Source organism: Bombus flavifrons, chromosome 11 (assembly GCF_040668555.2).
Source record: "Bombus flavifrons isolate JBK064 chromosome 11, iyBomFlav1_principal, whole genome shotgun sequence".
Lineage (NCBI taxonomy): Eukaryota > Metazoa > Arthropoda > Insecta > Hymenoptera > Apidae > Bombus > Bombus flavifrons.
Window position 1 is genome coordinate 3100339 of NC_138452.1, and position 13121 is coordinate 3113459.

At 37.6% G+C, this 13121-nt stretch overlaps 1 protein-coding gene across 8 annotated transcripts in view; it reads right to left on the minus strand.

Annotated features, from left to right (window-relative positions):
* LOC138185214 (uncharacterized) overlaps positions 1 to 13121 on the minus strand; it is a 391900-nt gene that overhangs the window by 106513 nt on the left and 272266 nt on the right. The gene's annotated exons all lie outside the window — the stretch shown is intronic.

A 13121-nucleotide genomic window follows, 5' to 3' on the forward strand; every position in this document is an offset into this window, starting at 1 on the left:
GTCGGCCGAAATGCAACACGTGCTTGCTCTGGTCGGCCCGCTTGAAGAACATTCGGATCGCATCAGAATGTAACTAAACGTCTGCTCAAATTTAACATATTTGACCAAATGGAATTTGGCAAACATGGAAATCTTCATTTCTGATAAATTAAAGTACATTTAAATAATTTCATTTAACATACTTTGCAAATTTTAATATCTTCGATAAACGAACATAGAGAGATTCATGGTTGGAGGATGGTGACCTTTCGTATACTTTGAATATACAATTCTTCCATAAAATTCGTCACTAAAAAAAAAGAAATAAAGAACTTTTTAATGACTCATATCTTAGTCATATCTCAGGTCTCTAACGCAGTATCCTATGAAATTATTTTTCCTTGCCTTTCTTCTTAAAACAAATTTCTTTTACATTTCTTTCAATTCTTTTTACAATTACTTTCTTTCCCCAAAAGAATACTTCCTTTTCCCAAATTAGATCTAGTGCATTGTTCTTCAATATCTATCCAATCCAAAAATTTCCCTCTGCTATCTCTTCTCCAAAAATATTCTCTTTGTATTTCAATTCCTTCGTAATATATACATATACTTTTTTCTTCCACATTAAATCTACTTCAAATAAGATAATACCAAACAAAATAAATAATCCTGCAAATATTTAACTCAATGCCATAATGTATTACACGATGAAATTCTACGAACTCCAGAAACAACTTAAAGTGTCTCGATTCACCCTCGCCATTACCAACTAACCGATACCCAGCGAATCAAAGACAGGATTAGCTGATTAGCCAATTTAACGAAGATCACGAACGCGAATAGCCCGTATTCGTACCGGCTCGATAGGTCCAGCATCGAAATCCTCTTTGCCGTTTTCGAACGCGGCTCCTAACTTTGATCCTGATTAGCGTGGGCTGCCCCATCGTAACGAGAGCACGCTTTTAGGGCTATCGAAAATCTGGCAAAAAGGGGGGCCCATCGTTGCTACGCGTGTTGCTCCACGTTATGTACGCGGAAGAAGGCTCTCAGATGTTCTCACGTCCAGCTGAGCTTTTCGGGCCGATAATTAGGTGGTGAAAAAGCCAGGGAACAGGGGGGATGAGACAAATCAGGTGGAAAACAATGTACTTCAAAGGCCTGTGTTCCTCGTTACGCTACTGTTCGAACGCTTTCTTTCCTTGATACACGGCCAAAATAACCAAGAACCATCGTTTTGCGTTCGTTCAGTTCATGTACAAAGGTGAAAGAAAATTGAGGGCCGTTAACCTTGTGCAAGGGAACAGGAAATGTCTTTTTGATCAGCCGGTTTTCTTAGCTGGAGGTTTAAGGATATGGTGAATTTCAGAATTGCGAGAGGGTAGTGTGTTCTACGGAGAATGGAAAATTCAATTGACGATTCAAAACGATCTAATAATTTAAGATTTATTTTGATTTCGGGGATTATCGAGATACTTGCTGGTTTGATTAAATTTTACGAATGAGTATACTAAACCCTAAATCTGATATTTTTTGACATTCGAAGTATCATTTTATCATTCAATAGTTAGCTATGTTAATTCAAAAGTTATTATCAAATGGAATAACATCAATGCTTGTGCTATATGAAATTTCAGTCTAGTACATATTTTTTATTTTACATGTTCATTAAATCAAACGTAAATAGCGCAGTTAAATGCTATATTATTATTCGATATTGACTGGAAAGTAGAAAAATGATCGTTCCTAAAGGATGCAAGTAACGTTGCAATGGCAACAATAATATTAAACTGAATTATTATAGAACGATAATACTAAACAGATATATCGTACAATAATTGAAATCTCATCTATAATAAAATTCTTTCTATATTCTTTTAAATATTTCCGTATAAACGTTTGCTCGTCCAGACACCTCAATCCTTTCTCATCCTATACCAAACGACCAACATCAAAAGCCAATCTTCACTCCTTCTTCGTGTTTCGTAAAAGATTTCTCAAGATCATCTAGCTCCTTAATTTGATTAATTTTCGATATTGCCAACAAGGTCGAGATTCACGTCGGAGAATGCTAGAACGGAAAAGTGACGAGTTAAGCTCGTGCAGCGTATTAAGTTCCGCGGATATCTCGAGGGCTTCCGCGAGTTTCGCATAGTGAGAACACGGCCAGACTGGTGCAAAATTATGCAGGAAATACATATGTACAAGGCACTCTTGTATATTGGCCGTCGAGGTAGAAAACGCGGCCCACCCTGCGCCTTGTAAATACGCCTGCAAATACGGCTAGAATTATCGTTGTCGTCCTCGTCGTCTGCAGACTTTGAAACTGTTGATGCGTTAATGCAAATGCAGCGCCGTTTCCGGTCTAACGTTTGTCAGAAGATCGTACACGCCTTTTGAGAACGACGGAATTAAAGCGCAATTTTTAGCTTTTTTTTTAGCTTAAATTTTTAATCGGATGAGATTGCAGAAACGGAGAATTTAATATATTCGTTGCTCCCGATGAAAGTATTGCGTCGATTTAATTGTTTTGGTAATGTTGCAGACGCAACTGTTGCAGTTTGTGTGTGCGTTCCGATAAAATGGCTTAAGAAGATAAACGAAATATCGGGTAGTGTGCTGGAACGAACGTTATTATATAAAACGGAAACATTTTTGAAGAAAGAACGGAAGACCTTCAAAGGCTTCGGTGAATATGTTAATTGGTAAAGAATGATCGTGAACAAATAAATAACTGAACATTTATAGATCATAAAATTACAGGATTAATCTCGGAGACTTCATAATTTTGAACGTTTCGTTATGCTTCTGCAAAGCTTCTCAATAAACCAAAAATCGGCTGGTCGTAAAATGATCATAAAACGGTCATAAAACGATGTTCGGCCGATTTTAGCCACGAAGAGGAGAGGTATGCGAAGCTGAAAGGGGACAACGGAACCTGAAGTGCCATTCCCGACGAGCTCCTTCGATTTTCTGTTAAAAGTCCCGGTAGAATCGTCTTCGAGGGCCGTTACAGGACCGAGAGTCAGCGGGATGCAAAGGGGGTCAACGAACGAATCGTTCATGCATGATTTTTCCACGAGTGCTCTCCATTACCTGGTGAACGCTTGGAATTCGTCTACCAGCGCATAAATCTCCATCTGCTTAAAAGCATCGGCCACGCACAAAGAGAGGCAAGTCGTTGTCGGTGGATCATCGTCTTCGATCGTTCCGTGAACAATAATTTCCGGTATGTTCGCATAGGAAATCCTTTTTTCTTTATAGTAATTGTCTGTGTACCTGTTTGGTCATATATTTAGGATCCAAAGTTTTATCATTTTTGTAGAAAATTCCTATTAACTTTGATTTATAAGATAAGAAGACATAAATTGGCCCTCCAAAACAGTATAACATTAGATTAAACAACAATTTTCTTTCTAATTTAATTAATATACAATTTATCTTTTTCGACAAGGATTCTTCTTTTAACTGTAATATAATAATGCGAAATATAACACGCTCATGCTTGAAAAAACTAGGTTAATCATAATTCTTAAAACGGGATATGTAGTAGCATTTATAACGAGATCCCATGTCTCAGTATGTCTCAGTGGTGAAAGAAATATTATAAAACAATCCAATAATTATTCTAAAAGTTATCTCGTGATAGATTGTACCGTTACCCTCACGAGGTTTAGAAAAGTTAGCGAAATATTCACTAGAAAATAAAATATTAGAAATGTGAATATATGGCTAGCAAAAAGCAATTATGCACTGGGGATTCTACGACTTCGGAAATAGAGAAAAGGCGGCAGAATAGTACCGATAAAAAGAGGAATAGAAATCCGTTTCACGCGATTCGACGGCGGCTTCCTTTCACCACCGAGGGACTCTATTACCGCGCTCTGCAAACAGACGTTCTTGGGGACGTAATAAAGTTAGAGAGAAGCAGCCGGCGATGAGGCAAGGGGAAACGCAGTGGTAGGTGGACGAGGCTAAGGTGGAACCACAAAAGTTCAAATTGATTTTGCAAAACCACGGTCGCTTTATGTAAATTCCAGCGGCGGGACACTTCTCGACTGGAGGGTGTTTTCATGGTCCTTGGCTCCGTAGTCGTCGCTGAATTATGACCGTGATTTCCGGCGAGATGGACCTTCCGGTCTGGCAGAAGTCCAGTGCTTCGAGAAAGTACGCGGATAAATCAAAAGCGTTTTTCGTGGTGCACCAAGGCGTTAGTTTATTGCCATGTAAATCATCCGCGTACACCAAGAGACACGTCGATCGAGGAAATAGTACGCGCGACCGTTCGTCATCGTCTCTTCTCTGTGACGAGATAAATGTCACGACTTCTCGATACCGATGGTGACACGTTTCTGAGAGAACAGCTTGTGATTTACTGTATCTTGGCGCTCCTTTTTTGCTCTGTAAGATTTTAGAGTGGATAACAGCGAGTAGATGTTTACGTTGATGAGTATCGATCAGTTTCGACATTTTTACGATGGATCATTCAAGGATGGAAAGATTCAAATTTCAATTGGACAAATTATTTAAATTATCGCTGGAGTTAGTAGTTTCTCTTCGTTAAAGCAAAAGAGTTTTAACAAATTTGCTAAGATTCGAGCAACCACCAATTACGTTTTGCTTTCGGTATTATTTATAGTCCTGATAATTTGAATTTTAATCGTCGTGTGCTATATGAAAAATTAAACTTCTTGATGCAATTGAGACTATATTTATTTCAGTCTGTGAGGTCTGCAATAAAATTTACGATTTTAATGTCGTTTAATTATTATTTGAAAGCTATTAATGATAAAATTAAAGACAAAATAAAGAATATTATAATCTACTGTTTTCAGAAGATTTATTCATTTATATTTCGTCTGATACTTTCCAAAAATGTTGCATACTTTTTCGTTACCTTCTCTCGCGAAAGAAAACTATTTTGTCTTTGCACGAATTCCAACTCACTCCATAGGTGGTCTTCTATGTTCGCGGCGTGTAGTGAGGAATCTTACATAGACACGTTCAGGCTCTGTGTTATATTGCATTTTATTACCCCACCGTATACTTGCCAGAAGTAATAGTACGAAATTTATAGGCACCAGCCTTATAACGTCTCCTTCCATGCTCTAACCTATATCGACACGTTGTTATCTTCACTTACTACATCCCGGCAGGATTTCATTTCGGTTATTTATGAAACTGACTCCACGTTATTTCGTTAAAACGTATCACACGCTCCTATCCTATAAAATGTATGTGATCATTTTGTTACTCTTATGTCTCTTTTTGTCTGTCCTTTTTAGGTATATCTTCTATTCGAGTTTCAATAAGTTAGAACAATTATTTTAATTATTATTTTAACTATCGAAATTCGTTCAATTTCCTTAACATCCTCGCACATAGAATAACTCAGCTCGAAAATTAAAGAATATTCAATGCAAATATCAATTTTTCATATTTATTTTATAATTCTATAACATTCGCGCTATTTTGATTTACCTAAAAGGAAAGAAAAATATCCATGTATCGCTAGCTGCTTAAGTTTCTTTATTTTACCTAACTACTTCGACCAACCTGCTACGATTATTAATTGTCGAGTAACATTAATCAAACTTTGCTATCTATTTAGATATATACTGTCGGTCGAAACTTTGCAATCACTACTAGCATCTCATCAAATTCAACGATTCAAGGAAAATTTTAGCTTAGAAATCTATTTAAAAAAAAATTTTTTTTATAATAAAGAATCTACTGCAACAAAGAATTTCGAATTAATGAGACTATTAGCAGGAGATTTATTACGAGTTCTAAACTTCTGACCGATAGTATATAGCGTGGTATGTGTACATAATACTTCATTAATATTTCTGTCACACTATATTAAAACGTCAACGTTCGTCTGCTGGTTACCACAGCGTGAAACCATAATGTCTCGAACGGTACGAGCAATTTCTTCTAGCGAAAGCAATTCAGGGGCAATGAACATCGAAGAAGTTGGCGCGTATTTGTTTGGCGAAACGGAGAAATCTGTATGATGTAGACGACTACAGTCGAGTCGGCTATAAACGTTGGCTTCGCGTAGAATATATCAACCCTTTCCAGACAATGTTTCGCTTTATAAGGAAGTTGTGGGGAACCTACGAAGAGTCCCACGGGGGATTCAATCCTCGAGGAGAACGCCGCCGAAATTGAGAAGAAAAATGGAAAATGGGAGAAGCCGGGATCGAAAGTGGGGAAAAAAGAAAATAGAGGAGGTCAGGCAAAGAGGAATGGAGGAGAACCAGCCGGAGCATACGGAAGAACGCGTCCGATGACGCAAAGTATGGTTAACGGTGGAATGCCGAGTACACAACGAAAATGAAGAATTATTGCGGAAAGGAGTGCTTGAAAAATTTATTCGTTGAAGAATATGATTTATATGGCATTCCATCGGAGCAAATCTAGGAATTTTAGAGACATAATTTAACTCGAATGTTAAGCTCTTCGACTCAGCTTCGAAATCGAGGAAATAGAGAAGTTTGTTTGATGAATTGAATTATATAAAACATACAAAGAATTTTCTGTGAACATAATAACTCGTCGATCAATTTTATATAAAACGCAGTCAAGTATCTTTTTTTTTTAATCATTTTCGATTTATGAAGGTAAGAATCGCGAAGAAGCCATCGTTTCTATTTTCCTATTGAAGATTCAAAATATTTGACAATTTTGTGTTTCGTATAAATCGATGAATGTATTCGGTTCCTTCTGCCAATTATTATTTAATCACCAAATGAAAAAATATACTCATAACTTTACACGTAATAAAATACACATTCCTAATATCGAATTATACGTAGGAATTTATCAGGTCTGTAACTATGAAACCGGAATTTGCCTATAGATGGTCCTAGCTGATAATGTAGTTATCACTAAACTGCGTCATTGTTGCCAAAAGTCTTTGTTGACATCTCACAAACATTTTTGACTCAGAACAATACAAGTTTCATACAACAGCATAGTTTGTAATAGCGTTGAACATGTCAAATTTTGTGCCTGGAAACGATTGCGGACAGCATTGATTTTCTGTTACCATTTGAAGAAAACTGCTGCAGAATCGCATCGAATGCTCGTCGAAACTTACGGTGAGCATGCTCTTGGTAAATCACAGCGCTTTGAGTGGTTTAAAAAATTCAGAAGTGGCAATTTTGACGTGAGGAATGAAGAACGTGGAAGATCACCGAAAAAGACCACCGAGCTGTTAAAACCTGGCGAAACCGTTAATACTGAGCGCTACCGACAACAAATGATTGATTTGAATCAAGCTTTGCGTGAAAAATGACCAGAATATCAAAAAAGGCAACACAAAGTAATTTTGCTTCATGGTAATGCACCATCACATACAGCAAGACCGGTCAAGGAAACGATCGAAGCGTTCAGTTGGGAAATACTTTCGCACGCGGCTTACTCACCAGACTTAGCTCCGTCCGATTACTATTTATTTGCATCGATGGGACACGCACTTTCTGACCAGCACTTCACTTCTTAGGAAAATGTACGAAAATGGCTCGATGACTGGTTTGCTTCAAAAGAGCGACAGTTTTTTTGGCGTGGCATCCACCAATTGCCAGACAGGTGGGAAAAATGTATAGCTAGCGATGGGCAATACTTCGAATAAAATATTTTTAGTCATTTTCATACAATAAACGTGTATTTCCTATACAAAAATTCCGGTTTCATATTTACATACCTGGTAGTAATGTTGAAAGTGTTCTAATTTTGTGTTTTTATGAAAAAGAGGAAAATGCTAAAGTAGTTTCGAAATGACAAGGTATTTCGACAAGAATTGATTCGGTCGAATGATGAGACTTGCAGGGGGAACACATTCGTCTGAGCAGGGAAGACAGTCGAAATAACAAGAAAAGAATTGGGGAACAAAGAGACGACAACGGAAAAAGAACGATTGATGAAAGTAGCTTTCTTGAATTTGGCATCTGCGTTTTATTGCGCCACGCAACCCTATAGAAACGTCGAATACACCACCGGGAAACAAAACGTCGGTCGCTTTTGTTCACCTTGGCGAGCAAATCAACTTCCATAAAATAAGTCCAATTTCGTATTCTTGTAAAAACTCTATTTTGTAATGACACTACTACAATTTCTGAAGAGCAGCTTTGTTCCTTCGAATAAAAGCGTCTCTCTTCGTCGCTGAATCCGTTTGCAAGGAAGTAGAAAATGCACGACCGTGTGTCCAAAAATTCACGAAACAATTGATTCAGTAATCCCAGAAATGCCAGAGAAATTTTGTAAATAATCACTGACAAACTCTGATGACTCTTTAACGATACAACGTTATTTTAAACGTTAACGTTACATTACAATTTTCTTTGTTATTACCAAATCTTAATAGCTCGTCTCTTATTCTGTTGGTATCACATCCACTTTTAATCATTCGCTTGTGCTCATTTACGTTTCATAGTACCAACACATTGAGATTTTTCACGGCATATGGACATGTTTTAGGCATTCGATGCACGATTAATCCTATTGTATCCAATTTTATCTTATTTGCATTTGATGTCAAAAGGATTTTACTGGAAAATAAATAAATAAATAAAATGAAAGCACCCACGAGCCTAAAAATCAACAAAAGGAGTCGCTGCTAAGTTTATGATGCCCTAGGGAAAGAACGCATATAATAGACTCTTCATCGTTCTTGCCACAAAACCCTACGGGATAGAATACGAGTATCGAGTCCCTTCTTTACGGACTTTCTTTTTGCAAAGAAGTTGCGACGACCGGGTTTCCAAAGCGTTCCTAGGGGAATCGATTCTCGCGGAAGGACGAAATTCTCGAGCAGAAAGGATACAAACGGAAGAAGGCGCAGATGTAGAGATTAGAGAACGATGGAAAGCGTGGAGGAGCAAAAAATCTTCTACCCCTCGATACGCTTTTTCTCTGCGGAGATATTTTAATTTTACGCCCCTTCCAAGCGACAACGTATCGAATTCCATTTGCCAATCTTCTCGGTTTCTCACTGTCATATTCAAGACGAAGAAACCATCGAACGACCAAGTTCGTCCAAGTTTCGAATTATTATCGAGGTGATTATGTCTTTTATTTTGTCCGTAGCTAATTAGCGGATACTTCAGAGAGCGGATCGTTCGCTCTTGGAAAACTTGGATCGGATTTTTATCTAGAAACTTCGCTCGAGTTGCATTGTTCCGCCAGGAACAAAGGACTTTACAGGGATTTCACATTTTTTTGTCTTTTCTGAGAGAAAATTGGGTTGCTGAATAATTTATGAAAGGCCTGATATTCGGTTCTATAAATAATCTCGTGTTTTAAAGTTGAAAATCTCAGGAAATTTGGTTTTGTGATTCGTTTTTCGTTTCCATGTATTAATTCGTCGCATATATATTTTTTTAATGGTAGACGAAAAGTATACAAATAATTAAAAGATCTTCAATTTTTATTACAGAAATTTCTTTAGTTTTTTAAATATAATCTCTCTTAAATTTCGTTACGAACTTATCGAACGACTGAATACTTTATCAGTATCTCTCTTTTTATATCCTTTTTCAACTCTGTTCCTAAAATATACACCCTATACAGTTAAGTCGACGCGTTCAGAAAGTCAGTCGAAACGGGTGCGCCATTAACTAAATCAACATTTACTTATCCTATTTTTGCCACGGAAAATTGAGACCACATCCTTAGCGAGTGCTTGTCGAAGATTGTTTTGTACATATGGGAAACCGATACGTGCAACATATTCTACTTAAACCTCGTTCCATCCAAAAACGTTGGAAACCAATCAACCCTGCTGCAGTCTTCAAACAAGAAGATTTTTACTATTTCTATTGAGATATATGTAATTTTGTGTGTACACTGGATTAGCCGCGAACTAGTGATACACATATATGAGTATGAGTGTGTGTGGGAATATGTGCGTGCGCAGTGTCTCATAAAACAGAAGAATGCAATTGTTCCGTACGCATGGTGGTAAAAAAGATGGTGAGACAAAAAGAGTGCTGCAAATCTCTTGTATCTACGTATCTACGATTATCTTGTAAATCGCATATTAAATAAATCTGAAACTACTTTAATATCATTTTTACGTGTAATGTGAATGTTCCCATACATTTATTTCGGCGACTAAGATCCATAATTCTCAACAATTTCATTCAAATATTTACTAAGAAGTTTAAGTTTAAGAAGAATAATGATCACGTCGCTTCTCCCTCAAACTTAGGGAACCTGTTGACGAAAGAAAAATACGAGTGGGTCAAAAACGGGATCTAGAAAAACACAGCAGGATAAAGAAACAAACCTATCGACAAAAGTCAGATATTAGTACTATCACTTTTATTTTTATTAGTATAGAAATATAAAAAGCTTCTTGTAAAAATCTTGCCTAGGAACAACAACGATCACTACTATCATTAATCGTTCAGAAGATTCGAGCTAACAAATCAAATCAAGTATTGCTATAAACAAATATTTAAAAAGTTCTAATGAATACCTAACGATCTCGTCAAGGGTGCAACAACAGCCATGGCAGTGCTATTAACGATTAATCGTTTAAAAGCTGTTGCCTCGACGCAACCTTAACGAACGCTTTAATCAATCTAACGTAAATGAATTACGCTTCTCTGCGTTTCTTAAGAGCTCGCGTCGTTTCTTATTCACGACAACGGGAGTCCGCAACCCTCTTAAGTCATTGGCGTCGAGAAGCATTTGAAAAGACCCTAATCTCTTCTCTTCCTTCCATCGCATCGTCGCCAGTATTTTCATCGTAATAAATCGAACGCAGCAACGCGACGCGATTTACCGGTCATCCATCGCGTTCATGTGTTCGCCTATCCATCAGTGATTACCACGCAAATATATTCGGCGCAATAAAAGATCTCCGGTTCGATTTATAGCAGCGAAAGTGGCGCTTTATTGGCGCTATCGATCTCGCCGATCCCGGAGATTCCCTGCACGACTGTTCTGCACCGTTGATACCCGTCGAAATAAGAGGGATTCGATGTAGCAGGTGTCGCGGGTAAACTGACAACGGTGAAATATAGCGCACGCGAGTTTAATGTATGAATAACTGTAGATAATTTATCTTTTTATTTCGATTTTCTTTTTTCTTCCTCATCTTTCTTCCTTTTGTATAGCGCTGGTGGTGTTGATGGCGATACGTTATCGCCTTATTTGCTGGTTCGCGCGCGTATCACGCGAACTGGCTATTTATATTTCGCGTTGATGCATCGGCGGGTGTGCTAACATTGAGATTTTTCGGATTTACGTCGCTGGAAATTGGACATCGTTGTATGGTAAATAGGATGTTTGTACTTGTCTGCTATTTATATTTCCTTTTCATGGTGTTGCAGCATTTTGTGTAAAGAAATCGAAAGAGTTGTTGCCATAAGGAGACACTCTTTGCATACTTTCCAGTAATTCGAACAAACTAGCGAAAACCAATTTAGAATCAACCGAAATCAAATTACTTTTTGAACTGGATATATGTAGCTGAAGAAACAGAGCCTAAATACATATTTGTTTCATCTATTAAATTTCATGAAATAATAAATACTCTACTTTGAATATTTTACATATATTCTTATATGATATATATGCCACGGATCTCTGCACCCTTAAATTTCCCCAAAACATAAACTTTTCCATAAGCATCCGCAGTCTGCAATACTGAAACGTAACAATAAAATACCCTAAACAATCGTACCAATCTATCGACCCTATTCTGACCGGCAAAATCGAATAGAATCTCGAGAAACTTACTTTATCCAACGACAATCTCATCCAACCGACTCAAAGGACATATCCATTACTCGACACCCCATAAAAAGCCGTAAACTTCCAGGAAACCAGGGTAAACTACCCCAACTTGTCTTCCACTTTTCGCATCGAACAGAAAATATTTGTCGTTTCTCAGATCCTGAAATCTTCTCACGAAATAATTGACTCTGGTGGCGGACGAGTTAGACGTTGGTTGGCGAAAGGGCTCGAGGGGTGCACCTTTAAGATCGAAGTCTGGGCGGCAGAGAATGAAGAACAATAGGGGAAGGATGAACGAGGAGAGTATGGGAGGTAGTGAGCGGTTTAGAGCGAGGGGATTCGAGCTTGTGTCATGGGTTCTCTCGGGCTTCTTGGTGGAAGGCCTAGCGAGAGATAGAAGGGTGAAGCGACTCGAAGGGAGGCTAATAGAAATGAAGAGGCCGCCTGTCGTCAAGGCATAAAGCCGTAAACTGTACAGGTGCCATCGTTCTCTCGCTGCTTTCGCAATTTCAAAATATCGAACGGGGAACAAACCGACAGATCCATAGAGTCTTTGGGAATTTTGTTTAAAAAGGTAACTGATCCTGCTGTTCTGCTTAGTACCGTTTTACGTTCCTACATTTTCCGATATCTTCTTTCGAAATTTGAATTCACGAACAGTGTGAAATATGCAAAGATTTCAACAATATTTTATACAATATTAATAAAGATTCAACAATATTTTAACAATATATATAGAGGTGAGAATTTTTATCCCATGCTATGTAGACTATAGGAGAACAGCGGGATTAAATATTCGACGAAACATAGCTTCGTGGCTAACATACTAATGGGAAGTATATATTCTTCTTTCGTTCGATATGGGAAATTTCCAGTTCTTGAATAAACATTCAATAGAATTTGTCGGAATTTATCTAAAAATTCAAGTGAAAAGCTGTCTGTAAAAGTAAGTAAATTTCAAATTTTCTGAAGAGCTTCGAAATTGTCGATAAAAATGGAAATTCTGGAAGGAACGTTTGGTATTCGAAATAATACTCTTGAATTGACATCGAATCGACGGGAAGAGGGTAGTTCACCCTCGAACGGATAAGAAATACGTTTCACGAATTCTCGGTATCTATCATTTGTTTACGAATTCCACCGAAAACTTTACTAGGTTCTATTTCTTTACTTAAAATTTCATCTAAAATTATCGTGTTTTAAATAAATAAAAGCCAGATCCACCGCATCTATACATTATTTAAAGCCTCACGACGTTTTTCGCTTGGAATTCCTTCAAATCGAAACCTCCAACTTCCTCGAATTCCTCTTCTTGTCTCAAAATTTCAACGAAGAAGACGTTTCAAGCATCTCGAGAAGAGGTGGAAAGTTTCAGCGGATTTCTTCCCGACTCG